Source organism: Melospiza melodia, unplaced genomic scaffold, assembly GCF_035770615.1.
Source record: "Melospiza melodia melodia isolate bMelMel2 unplaced genomic scaffold, bMelMel2.pri scaffold_32, whole genome shotgun sequence".
NCBI classification, from domain to species: Eukaryota; Metazoa; Chordata; class Aves; order Passeriformes; family Passerellidae; genus Melospiza; species Melospiza melodia.
The window spans coordinates 1,856,341-1,866,662 of record NW_026948638.1 but is presented as its reverse complement, the minus strand read 5'-3'; the positions used below and the strand labels follow the sequence as shown (position 1 = coordinate 1,866,662).

The window sequence follows — 10,322 nt, the reverse complement described above, 5'->3', positions numbered from 1 at the left end:
CATTCAACAGGCCCTGGACATTGCAGGAAGTGAGAAATGGCCAAATATCTACCTTTATACTGATTCATGGATGGTAGCCAATGGTCTGTGGGGATGGCTGGAGAGGTGGAAAGAGGCTTACTGGCAGCATACAGGAAAACCAGTTTGGGCTGCTGAAGAGTGAAAAGACATTGCTACCAGGGTAGGGAGGCTACCTGTGTAGGTCTGCCATGTACATGCCCATGTCCCCAAAAGTAGAGCCAATGAGGAGCACCAAACAATGAACAGGTTGACCAGGCTGAAAAGATAAAGGTGTCCAAGGTAGACTTATATTGGGAACACAGGGGAGAGTTATTCCTAGCTCAATGGGCCCATGATGCCTCAGGCCATCAGGGTAGAGATGCTACCTACAAGTAGGCACAAGACCAAGGGGTGGACTTAACCATGGACAGTATTTCTCAGGTTATCCATGACTGTGAGACATGTGCTGCCATCCAGCAGGCCAAGGGAGTGAAGCCCCTGTGGTACAGTGGGCAGTGGTACAAGTACAAGTATGGGGAGGCCTGGCAGATTGACTACATCACACTGCCCCAGACTTGCCAAGGTAAATGCTACGTGCCAACCATGGTGGAAGCCACCACTGGATGGTTGTAGACCTACTCTGTGTCTCGCAGCACTGCTCAGAACACCATCCTGGGCCTGGAAAAGCAAGTTCCGTGGAGACATGGCACCCCCGAGAGAAGTGAGTCAGACAACAGGAGCCATTTCAAGAAAAGCCTTATCCACACCTGGGCCAGAGAACATGGTATTGAATGGATATATCATACCCCCTATCATGCACCAGCTGCCAGGAAAGTGGAACAGTGCAATGGACTACTTAAGACTTCCCTGAAGGCAGTAGGCGAGGGAACTTTTAGAAATTGGGAAATGAACTTAGCAAAAGCCACCTGGATGGTCAGCACCCAAGGGTCCATCAATTGAGCTGGTCCTGCCCAGTCTGAACCTCTGCACACAGTGGATGGAGATAAAGTCCCTGTTGTACACATGAAAGGTATTTTAGGAAAGACTGTTTGGATTAATCCCACCGCAGGCAAAGACAAACCCATCCCTGGGATTTTTATTGCTCCAGGACCTGGTTACATTTGGTGGGTAATGCAGAAAGATGGAGAACCCCTTTGTGTACCACAGGGAAACCCAGTCATAAGTGAGAACTATGTGTAAGGTTTCATTGTGATGAAGATGGAAATAGAATAAGGGGTGGATAATGTCCTGGATTGCAAGGCAATGTGTGTGTTCTATTCCCATCTATTAGAGGGGTGGCAGCAATCTTCTGTTAATATCTTCTGTCTTCTTTATCTCTTCCACAACCAATTCTCCCTCTGGGGAGACATCTGCTGTTAATGGGCCATTGAGTGTCACTGCATTGTTTTGTTTTGTTTTGATTTGCTTTTTTTCTGGTAAAGAACTGGTATTCCTTCTCCTATATCTGTGCCTGAAAGCCCTCTTAATTTCAAAATGATAACAATTCAGCAGGAGGGGTTTACATTTTCCATTTCAGGGGCAGCTCCTGCCTTCCTTAGCTAAAGAGGGCTTTCAGGCACAGATATAGGAGAAGGGGAAAGGTTCAAAGCCTCAGTTATAATGCAAATAAAGTCTGAAGGAACAAATAAAATAGGAATTGGGGAAGACCAATTAGTTCCAGATGCAGGGTGAAATTTCTTAGGATGGGATTTACAGGCGCAGTTTGACATTGGAGTGCTCCCAGAGAAAGGGAAAAGGGTAGTCAAGCTTCTCCAATTAAGAGAAGAAAATGAGGAGAAAACTCATGAGATGCTGTGGGCAAAACTGAAAAACTGAGGTAAATAGAACATGAAACCTGTAGTAATAAAAATAGTTAATGAGAACCATCCAGTTCAGGTACGAAAATATCCACTCTCCCTGGTAGGGTGATGAGGATTATGGCCAGTGATCCAGGACCTACTTGAGGACAGGAAATTAGAACCATGTATGTCCCCCCCATAATACACCCATATTACCAGTAAAGAAGTCAGATGGGACTTACAGGCTTGTCCAAGATTTGAGAGAAGTGATCAAAAGAGCTGTGAATTGATACCCAGTAATGCCTAACGCCTATGCACTACTGAGTAATATCCCTCCTTCGCACCGGTGGTTCAGTGTGATAGACCTAAAAGATGCTTTTTAGGCATGTCTACTGGCAGAGAAAAGTGGGATATATTTGCTTTTGAATGGGAAAACCTCAATTCTGGGAGGAAGCAACAGCTTCGGTGGACTGGGTTACCCCAAAGGGTTTCCGAATCCCCAAACCTGTTTGGTCAAGCCCTAGGAGAAGTACTACAACTCTTCTCCATCAAACCTGACATAAAGCTTATCCAACATGTAAATTGTATTCTTCTCCCAGGACAGGAAGAAAAGGAAGTTCGGGAATCCACCATAGTGTTGTTAAATTTTCTGAGGGACCAAGGACTTTGGGTATCAAGAGGGAAACTCCAATTTGTAGAGTAGGAAGTAAAATTCCTAGGACATGTGATTTGTCAAGGGAGCTGGCAGCTGAACCCTGAGAGAATTACAGGGATAGTCTCACTCACATGACCAAAAACTAAGAGGGAAGTCAGAAGGTTTTTAGGCCTGTTGGGATATTGTAGGCTATGGATTGAAGGATACGCACAGGCCGTAACATTCTTGTATGAAAAGCTAGTTGAAGAAGAGATTAGGTGGGGAAAAGACGAAGAACAAATTTTGAAGCTTTAAAGCAAAAATTACTCAGTGCACAAGCACTGAGTCTTCTTGCCTCAGACAAACCCTTTTATCTGTTTGTGGATCTAGAAAAAAGGATAGCACATGGAGTATTAGCCCAAGACTTGGGAGGATCCAGGAAGCCAGTGGCCTATTTATCAAAATTACTAGACCCTGTCAGTCAGGGGTGGCCAACCTGCATTCAGGTGGGGGCAGTGACTGCCATACTCGTGGAGGAAAGCAAAAAATTGGGGGAAAATTGAAAATATGTACCCCACACTCAGACAGAAGTATCCTAAGCCAAAAGGCTGAGAAATGGCTCACTGATTCCCGAGTGCTAAAGTATGAAGCCATCTTAATACATAATGGTTTAGAGCAACCAACTCAACCCTGCCCAGTTTATGTATGGAGAACCAGATGAGGCACTAATACATAATTGCCTAGAGGTTATAAACTGTCAAACTAAATGAAGAGAGGACCTAACAGATTGACCACTCCAAGGTGGAAGACGATTGTACATCAATAGATCTTCACAGGTTGTAAAGGGGCACAGGGTATTGGGGTACGCTATAGTGCATGAAGGGTTGGCAGCCATAGAAAAGAGAAAGTTACCTTCCAACTGGTCAGCCCAAGGTGTGAGTTGTATGCCCTAAAGTGAGCTCTGGAAATATTAGCACAGAAAAGGAGAACAATAGATACAGACTGAAAATATGCTTTTGGAGTAGTGCATACCTTTGGAAAAATTTGGGAAGAGAGGGGGCTATTCAATTCAAAGGAAAAGGGACTGAGTAATGAAAAATCTGTCTTAGAAGAGTTAGAAACCTTACAATTGCAAGAGAAAGTAGCGGTAGTATATGTTTAAGGACAACAGAAAGGGGCGCAAGGGAACAATTTAGCTGATATAGAAGCCAAAAATGCAACTGAATCAGAGACAGAAAAAGTAATATTAGTATTAACATCCATGAGAGATATGCAAAAAGTCCTGGTATTCAGGGAGACAGAAGAGGAAGAACTCCTTAAAATAGGAGCCAAGAAACATAATGAAGGGAAGTGGAGATTAGCAGATGGGAGGCAAATGTTGAATAAACCCCTTGCCAGGAAAATGCTAGAAGGCATACATGGAACAACACAATGGGGTACACAAGTGCTAAGTGATCAATTTCTAAGGGACTGGGGATGCATAGGAATTTTCAGAATAACTAAGCAAGTAACTGATATGATACGTCAAAAAGTAAATAAGAAAATCATGAGGAAAAGACCTAGAGGAAGGGGAGATCTAGCCTTAAGGCCCTTCCAAAACATCCAAGTAGACTTTACTGAGCTTCCCCACATACAGCGCTAGAAGTTTTTGCTAGTGAGAGTAGATCACGTGACTGATTGGGTAGAGGTGGTACCCACTGTTAAAGCCAATGCCAGTGTTGTGACTAAAACACTTCTAGAATCAATCATTCCCCAATATGGGATGGCAAACAGGATTGATTCAGGCTGGAGAACTCATTTCACATTGCAGATATTGCAGAAAGTTGTTCAGGCCCCGGCAGTAAAATGGGAATTACACACTCCATGACATCCACAGAGTTCTGGTCATGTAGAGCATGAATCAAACTCTTAAAAGAGCTCCAGTTAAGCTAATGATTGAAACTCAAATGTCATGGGTAAAATGTCTCCCTTTGGCCTTATTAAGAATTAGAACCCAACCCCAGTCAGATCTGGGGGTGTCACCCTATGAAATGATGTTTGGGTTACCCTTCCTGACCTCACCCTAGAAGGTTGCCACCAATGAGGAAGGGGAAGCCAATGCCAAGAAATAAGCGATGTCTATAGCACAAACTTTGGAAGGGCTAAGACATAAAGGGGCGATTCCTCAAACTACCACCCTGGATTTCAGAATCCATAATATTAATCCTGGGGATTGGGTGATGATCAAGTCATGAAGAGATCAGCCTCTAACTCCTCAGTGGAAGGTCCCTTTCAGGTACTGCTCAACACAGAATCGGTCATGTGAACTGCAGAGTGGCGATGGACTCATGGCAACAGAATCAAAGGCCCAGCAGAAGAACCCAAAGAGTGGACTGTAACATCCAGGCCAGGTGAAACAAGATTGACTCTCAAGCAGAGACTGAAAGACAACCAGAAAAATACCAAGATGCCCAAAAATTAGAGTCAAGCTTCTACCAACAAGCTTGATAACTGTCTTCCGGTTTTCATGGGTGAGAATTACCAGCATCTGTTGAGGGGAAGTACACAAGGAACTGAAAAAGTTAATGGGACAGCTTCTTTAAGAAAATAAGACAAAAGAAGGAGGGCAAGACCGGGTTGACTCCTTTGTTTGCTAACAAGAAGGCTCCATAGCCCTGCTCTGGGTAGCAATCCCGTAGACATGGTAAGGTAGGGACAAAAGGCCAGACCAGACCTCTATAATTCCTCAACTGTCTTTTAATTCAACAGGGACTGGAGGGCAGCATCAAGTTGGCCTCTGTACTCACCCCTAAGATACACTGACTATGGGTAGCAGCCACATAGGCAGGGTAGATGGGTATCAAGGCCATACTGGACATCTGTGATGCCCTTTTGTCCATTCCAATTAAGTGTGTCTAAGGAAAACCTGAGATTTTTTTTCGCCTGTTCCCATTGTCCTTGCCCACAACAACTGATGCTGGTATGACTCATTCAAGCAAGCGAGAGAATGTTTTGACTTAATTGTTCCAGCAAAATTATTTTAAGAAAAGGAAAAGGGGGCCTTGTTATGGATGAGTAATCCTATGGTTGGTTCTCACAATTTAAGAGTAAGTATTAAATATATGTTAAGAGAAGTTTTGTAGATGTATAATTATCCTTCCCCTTCCCTTGCATTGTTATCACAGGATGGCCTCAGTAGTCGGGGCATTTGGGAGGGTTGGCTTGTTACTATGGCAGCACCTGAACTCCAGTCAAGGGGTAAGACAGTGATCTCCACCACTGGACAGTGAAAAAGAAGTCAACTGAAAAGACTTTGGGACAGGCTAGAGGTATAAAAGACAGAACATCCATTTTTTATATGAGCATATGAGACTGAATCATTTGCTCCTGGTGCTGTATTCTTTTCTTTATTCGGTCTTCTGTTGTATTTTGATAAGATCTTAATCAAGTATTTATATTTTTGCAAGTGAAAATAGTTTCTCACACGGGGTTGGGTAATGTGAGGCAAGGTTGTCCACTGGGTCAGCTCTCAAGGTAAAACTTCACTGACCGGGCCAGACCTCCTTAGGAGAGATCATGGATCAATACCAATCAGAATGCTGCAATCACTTCTTGTGTGATAAGAACAACAAAAAGACACGCTTTAAGATAGGAATACATATTTCGTAGAAGATATTTGAAATATTTCACCAAAATTGCAAAAGCAAATCTTCCTGCTGAACAGAACTAGACCAGAGGGAAATAAAGGCAGAGCCATGGTTTGTCAGGACTTGCTTGATCCTAATGAGCCCCGTGGTGCATTTGGAGATCAGCCATGGAACCTCAGGGCCTGAAAGGAGATTGCACAAACCTTTCCAGGAGTCAAAGCCTGAGAAAACACCCAAAGTATCTCAAAGCATGAATGGCTCCCACTGAGGTCCATCCCAAATACAAGCTCCTTATGGACTCCTTGGAGGAGAGAACTGGAGGCCAGAATTGGAAAAAACAGTTCTCAGATATTCAGAGTGGAAAGGAACATCCAAAGTACCTTAAAAACCTTGAGTATCTCAAAGCATTAATGAGCCCCACTGAGTGTCAGTACAAAGCTCTCAAGGGACTCCTTAAAGTAGATAATTGGGGCCATGATTGCACAAGCCTCTCACATAGTCTGTATCAAAAGGGCAACACCAAATACCTTAAAATAACTGAAGTACCTTGAAGCATTAAAGGCCCACTGGGTGTCTTTACTGATAAAGGCTCTCAAGGGACTAATTAAAGGAGATAATTGGAGGCTGTGACTGCACAATGTTTCTCATAGAGTCTGTATCCAAAGGAAAACACCAAGTACCTTAAAATAACTGAAGTACCTTGAAGCATTAATGAGCCCCACTGAGTGTTGTTACTGACAGAGCCTCTCCAGGGACTAATTAATGCAGATTATTCAAGACTAGGATTGCACAAACTTCTCAGAGACTCCAAGGCAAAAGCCAAACCCAAAGTCCTTTGAAAAACCTGCCGTCCCTGCAGGGAGCATTAAGGAGCCCCCAGGGCCATTCCTGGCCAAGGCTCCCCAGGGACTCCTCCTCGCAGATCCTTGAGGCCACTGGGATGTGGGCTGGTGGAGGTGCTGAGGGCAGGACAAGGGGCTGATAGTGCCCAGCCTGGCTGGGGCTGTTCCAGGAGCCCCAGGGCCTCAGGACAAGGTGTCTCCTCACAGCCCTTGGTGGCACAGACCCTGCTGTGCCCCAGGGCACCAAGACTTGTCTTCTCTTTGTCCCCGCCTGTCATCACTGCCTCCAGTTCTCTGCTCTGCCTGGGGCCTGGGGACACTTTTTCAGTCGTGTCCCTCAGTGGCACCCATTAAAAGTGAAAGAAACTTTGGAGTGTGATTCTGACTTGGACTTCTGGAGAGGTTTCTTCAGCTCCCTCTCAGGGCCTGAGCACAAAGCCCCAGAGGCTCATTAAAGTCCTTGTGCTGTGTCTGTGCTGCTGAGCTGGGCTGGGCTCCTGGCACAGAGGAAGCTCCTGGTAACCAAGAAGAGCTTCAAAAGCACATTTCTCTTGATGAGCAGCTCTTCTACCAGTCCAGCACTGATTACAGCCACACTGGGCACAGCACAGAGGCAGAGAGAGCTTCAATCAGTCAGGGCTGGGAAGGTGCTGAGAAGTGCATGGGGCAGAATCACTGCCAGCCCTTGGCACAGGAACCTCTGGCTGCAGGACAATGCAGCTTCAGCTCCTGGAATGATCTCCTGGAGCTGGAACATCCCAATGCCTACAGACTCTGTGAGTACAACTCTGAGTATTTCCAGTGCAGGGGAGGTGAAATGCTCATGAAGCTCTGACATGCTGAGGATTTCTGATCAGTCATGGAATATTTATAAGACAAGGACATTTATAAGGATGAGGAAATTTTCTTAGACTTTATGTTCATTTTTGTACTATTGGAGAATGGCAGGGAGGGGGGATAAATATTAAGCCTTATTATGAAATATTTATTTTGAATTTTGACAAGTGCCTGAGACATCCAAACTGTTACTTTTAGTGATCAATAGGTTCACAGGAGATCCCTAATGTACTTTCAGCCACTCTGCCCATGGACAGCACCAGCATCACCTTTGTTGGAGCCATCAGGCTTAGTCTGAGCTGTCCTTTCTCCAAGCTGCAACCAGAACCTGCCCCCATCTAGGGTCCTGCAAACAGGCAGGGTTCTGTAGGGCCAAAGAGAGTGCACAGAGATTTGGGGTCTTTGAGTGCTGGCAGGGAGGGATCAGGCACAGGGAAAAATCTCCAGCAGGGAAATCTGCAGGAAGCAGAGAGAAGAGCAGGCAAGGAGAGCAAAAAAAACCCCAGCAATGCTGTGACAGGGCGAGTTGAGAGATGCCCACAGGATTCCCTCCAGTGCAGCCCCTCCCTCTGAACAAGCTCCCTCCCTCCTGTGCCCTCAGCCAAGCCTCTGCCCTCAGGGCCAGGGCTCCAAGGCGTGCAGCCCCTCCTGTGCAGGCAGAGCTGCAGCAGAGCTGTGGGGCAGCTCTGCAGCCCCGGGCCCAGTTCCCTCTGCAGAGCACAGGGCTGGGAGCAGCTGCCCGGCTCTGGGGGCTCTGGCAGGGGGCACAGCTGGCTCAGGGTGACGCTGTCCCCAGTGCCCACCTCTGGGCAATGCTGTCAGTGCAGCCAGGGAAGGAGCTGCATCTCCCTCATCCAATGCCATCATAAGGACACTTGGGAGTCTCCCTGAGATTTCAGTCCAAGCTGGGAGCTTCAATCCAGGGTGCAAACCTGTCCTAGAGCATTGGTGGGGAAAGGCAGAGGTGTTGTGACACTGAAAATGCTGCTGGGTTGGTGAAATGAGCAACATGAGTCCTTGGATACAAATGTGGAGCTGAGCTGTGGTGGATCTATCTGCTCTCATCTATACCTGGGTGTTTTTAAAAGAAACATGGGAGTGTGAACATCCTCCATTTGAGAAAAGTCAAAGCCCAGAGAAATTCCAAACAGAATGAAGTGACAGACCATCTCCCCTCAGTCTCCACTTGTCCTCTTGCCTCAGAGAACTCACTCTGTTCTGCCAGAGGGGAGCAGAAATGATGAGGGTTTCTGCTATCCAAGAATATCAGGAGAGACATGGGGGAGGTTAAAAAGGAAACTTCAGAACTCTTAAACATAAAAGAATGTCCATGTATGTTACAGAGGATGGTATATGGGAAATGGCTTTGATTTTGCTTGCAGCTATCTCCTTTAAATCTTCACTGTCCTTTTCTCCATTATTAGGTTCCAAGTCCAACTGCAGTAAATGTCCAACAGCAGCTCCATCAGGCACTTCCTCCTGCTGCAATTGGCAGACACGCAGCAGCTGCAGCTCCTGCACTTCTTCCTCTTGCTGGGCATCTCCCTGGCTGCCCTCCTGGGCAATGGCCTCATCATCAGTGCCGTAGCCTGCAGCCACCAGCTGCACACACCCATGTTCTTCTTCCTGCTCAACCTGGCCCTCACTGACCTGGGCTCCATCTGCACCACTGTCCCCAAAGCCATGCACAATTCCCTCTGGGACACCAGGAACATCTCCTACAAAGGATGTGTTGCACAGCTCTTTTTTTTTTGTTTTCTGTGCGAATACAGAGTATTTTTTCCTGACCATCATGTGCTATGACCGCTATGTGTCCATCTGCAAACCCCTGCACTATGAGACCCTCCTGGGCACCAGAGCTTGTGCCCACATGGCAGCAGCTGCCTGGGCCAGTGGCTTTCTCTATTCACTGAAGCACACAGCCAATACATTTTCCCTGCCCCTGTGCCATGGCAATGCCCTGGGCCAGTTCTTCTGTGAAATCCCACAGATCCTCAAGCTCTCCTGCTCCAAGTCCTATCTCAGGGAACTGGGGCTTCTTGCTGTTAGTGCCTGTTTTGAATTTGGCTGTTTTGTGTTCATTGCTTTCTCCTATGTGCAGATCTTCAGGGCTGTGCTGAGGATCCCATCTGAGCAGGGACGGCACAAAGCCTTTTCCACCTGCCTTCCTCACCTGGCTGTGGTCTCTTTGTTCCTCAGCACTGCAATGTTTTCCTATCTGAAGCCAGCCTCCATGTCCTCCCCATCCCTGGATGTGGCAGTGACAGTTCTGTACTCAGTGGTGCCTCCAGCCCTGAACCCCCTCATCTACAGCCTGAGGAACCAGGAGCTCAAGGCTGCAGTGGCGAGACTGATGACTGGATGCTTTCAGGAACATTAAACTGCAGGGCAATTTCTTCAAATCACTTCCAATAAAAATCATCTATGATACTTCTTTTTGGTTTCATTGTGGAGTCATTTGTCCCCTGTTTATGTTGTTCATGTTATCCACAAAGAAATGTCATTGTAGCATTTCTGATTTTGTTTGTCTCTACCTTCCCCATGGCCACAGACTTTGTCAATAAGAGGCTGGTCCCCTGGTGGC

The 10,322-nt window shown here is 46.4% G+C and overlaps 1 pseudogene; it reads left to right on the top strand.

Annotated features, from left to right (window-relative positions):
• The first annotated feature begins 9,343 nt into the window (after positions 1 to 9,343).
• Positions 9,344 to 10,088, top strand: LOC134434160 (olfactory receptor 14J1-like; annotated as a pseudogene).
• Positions 10,089 to 10,322: the final 234 nt, after the last annotated feature.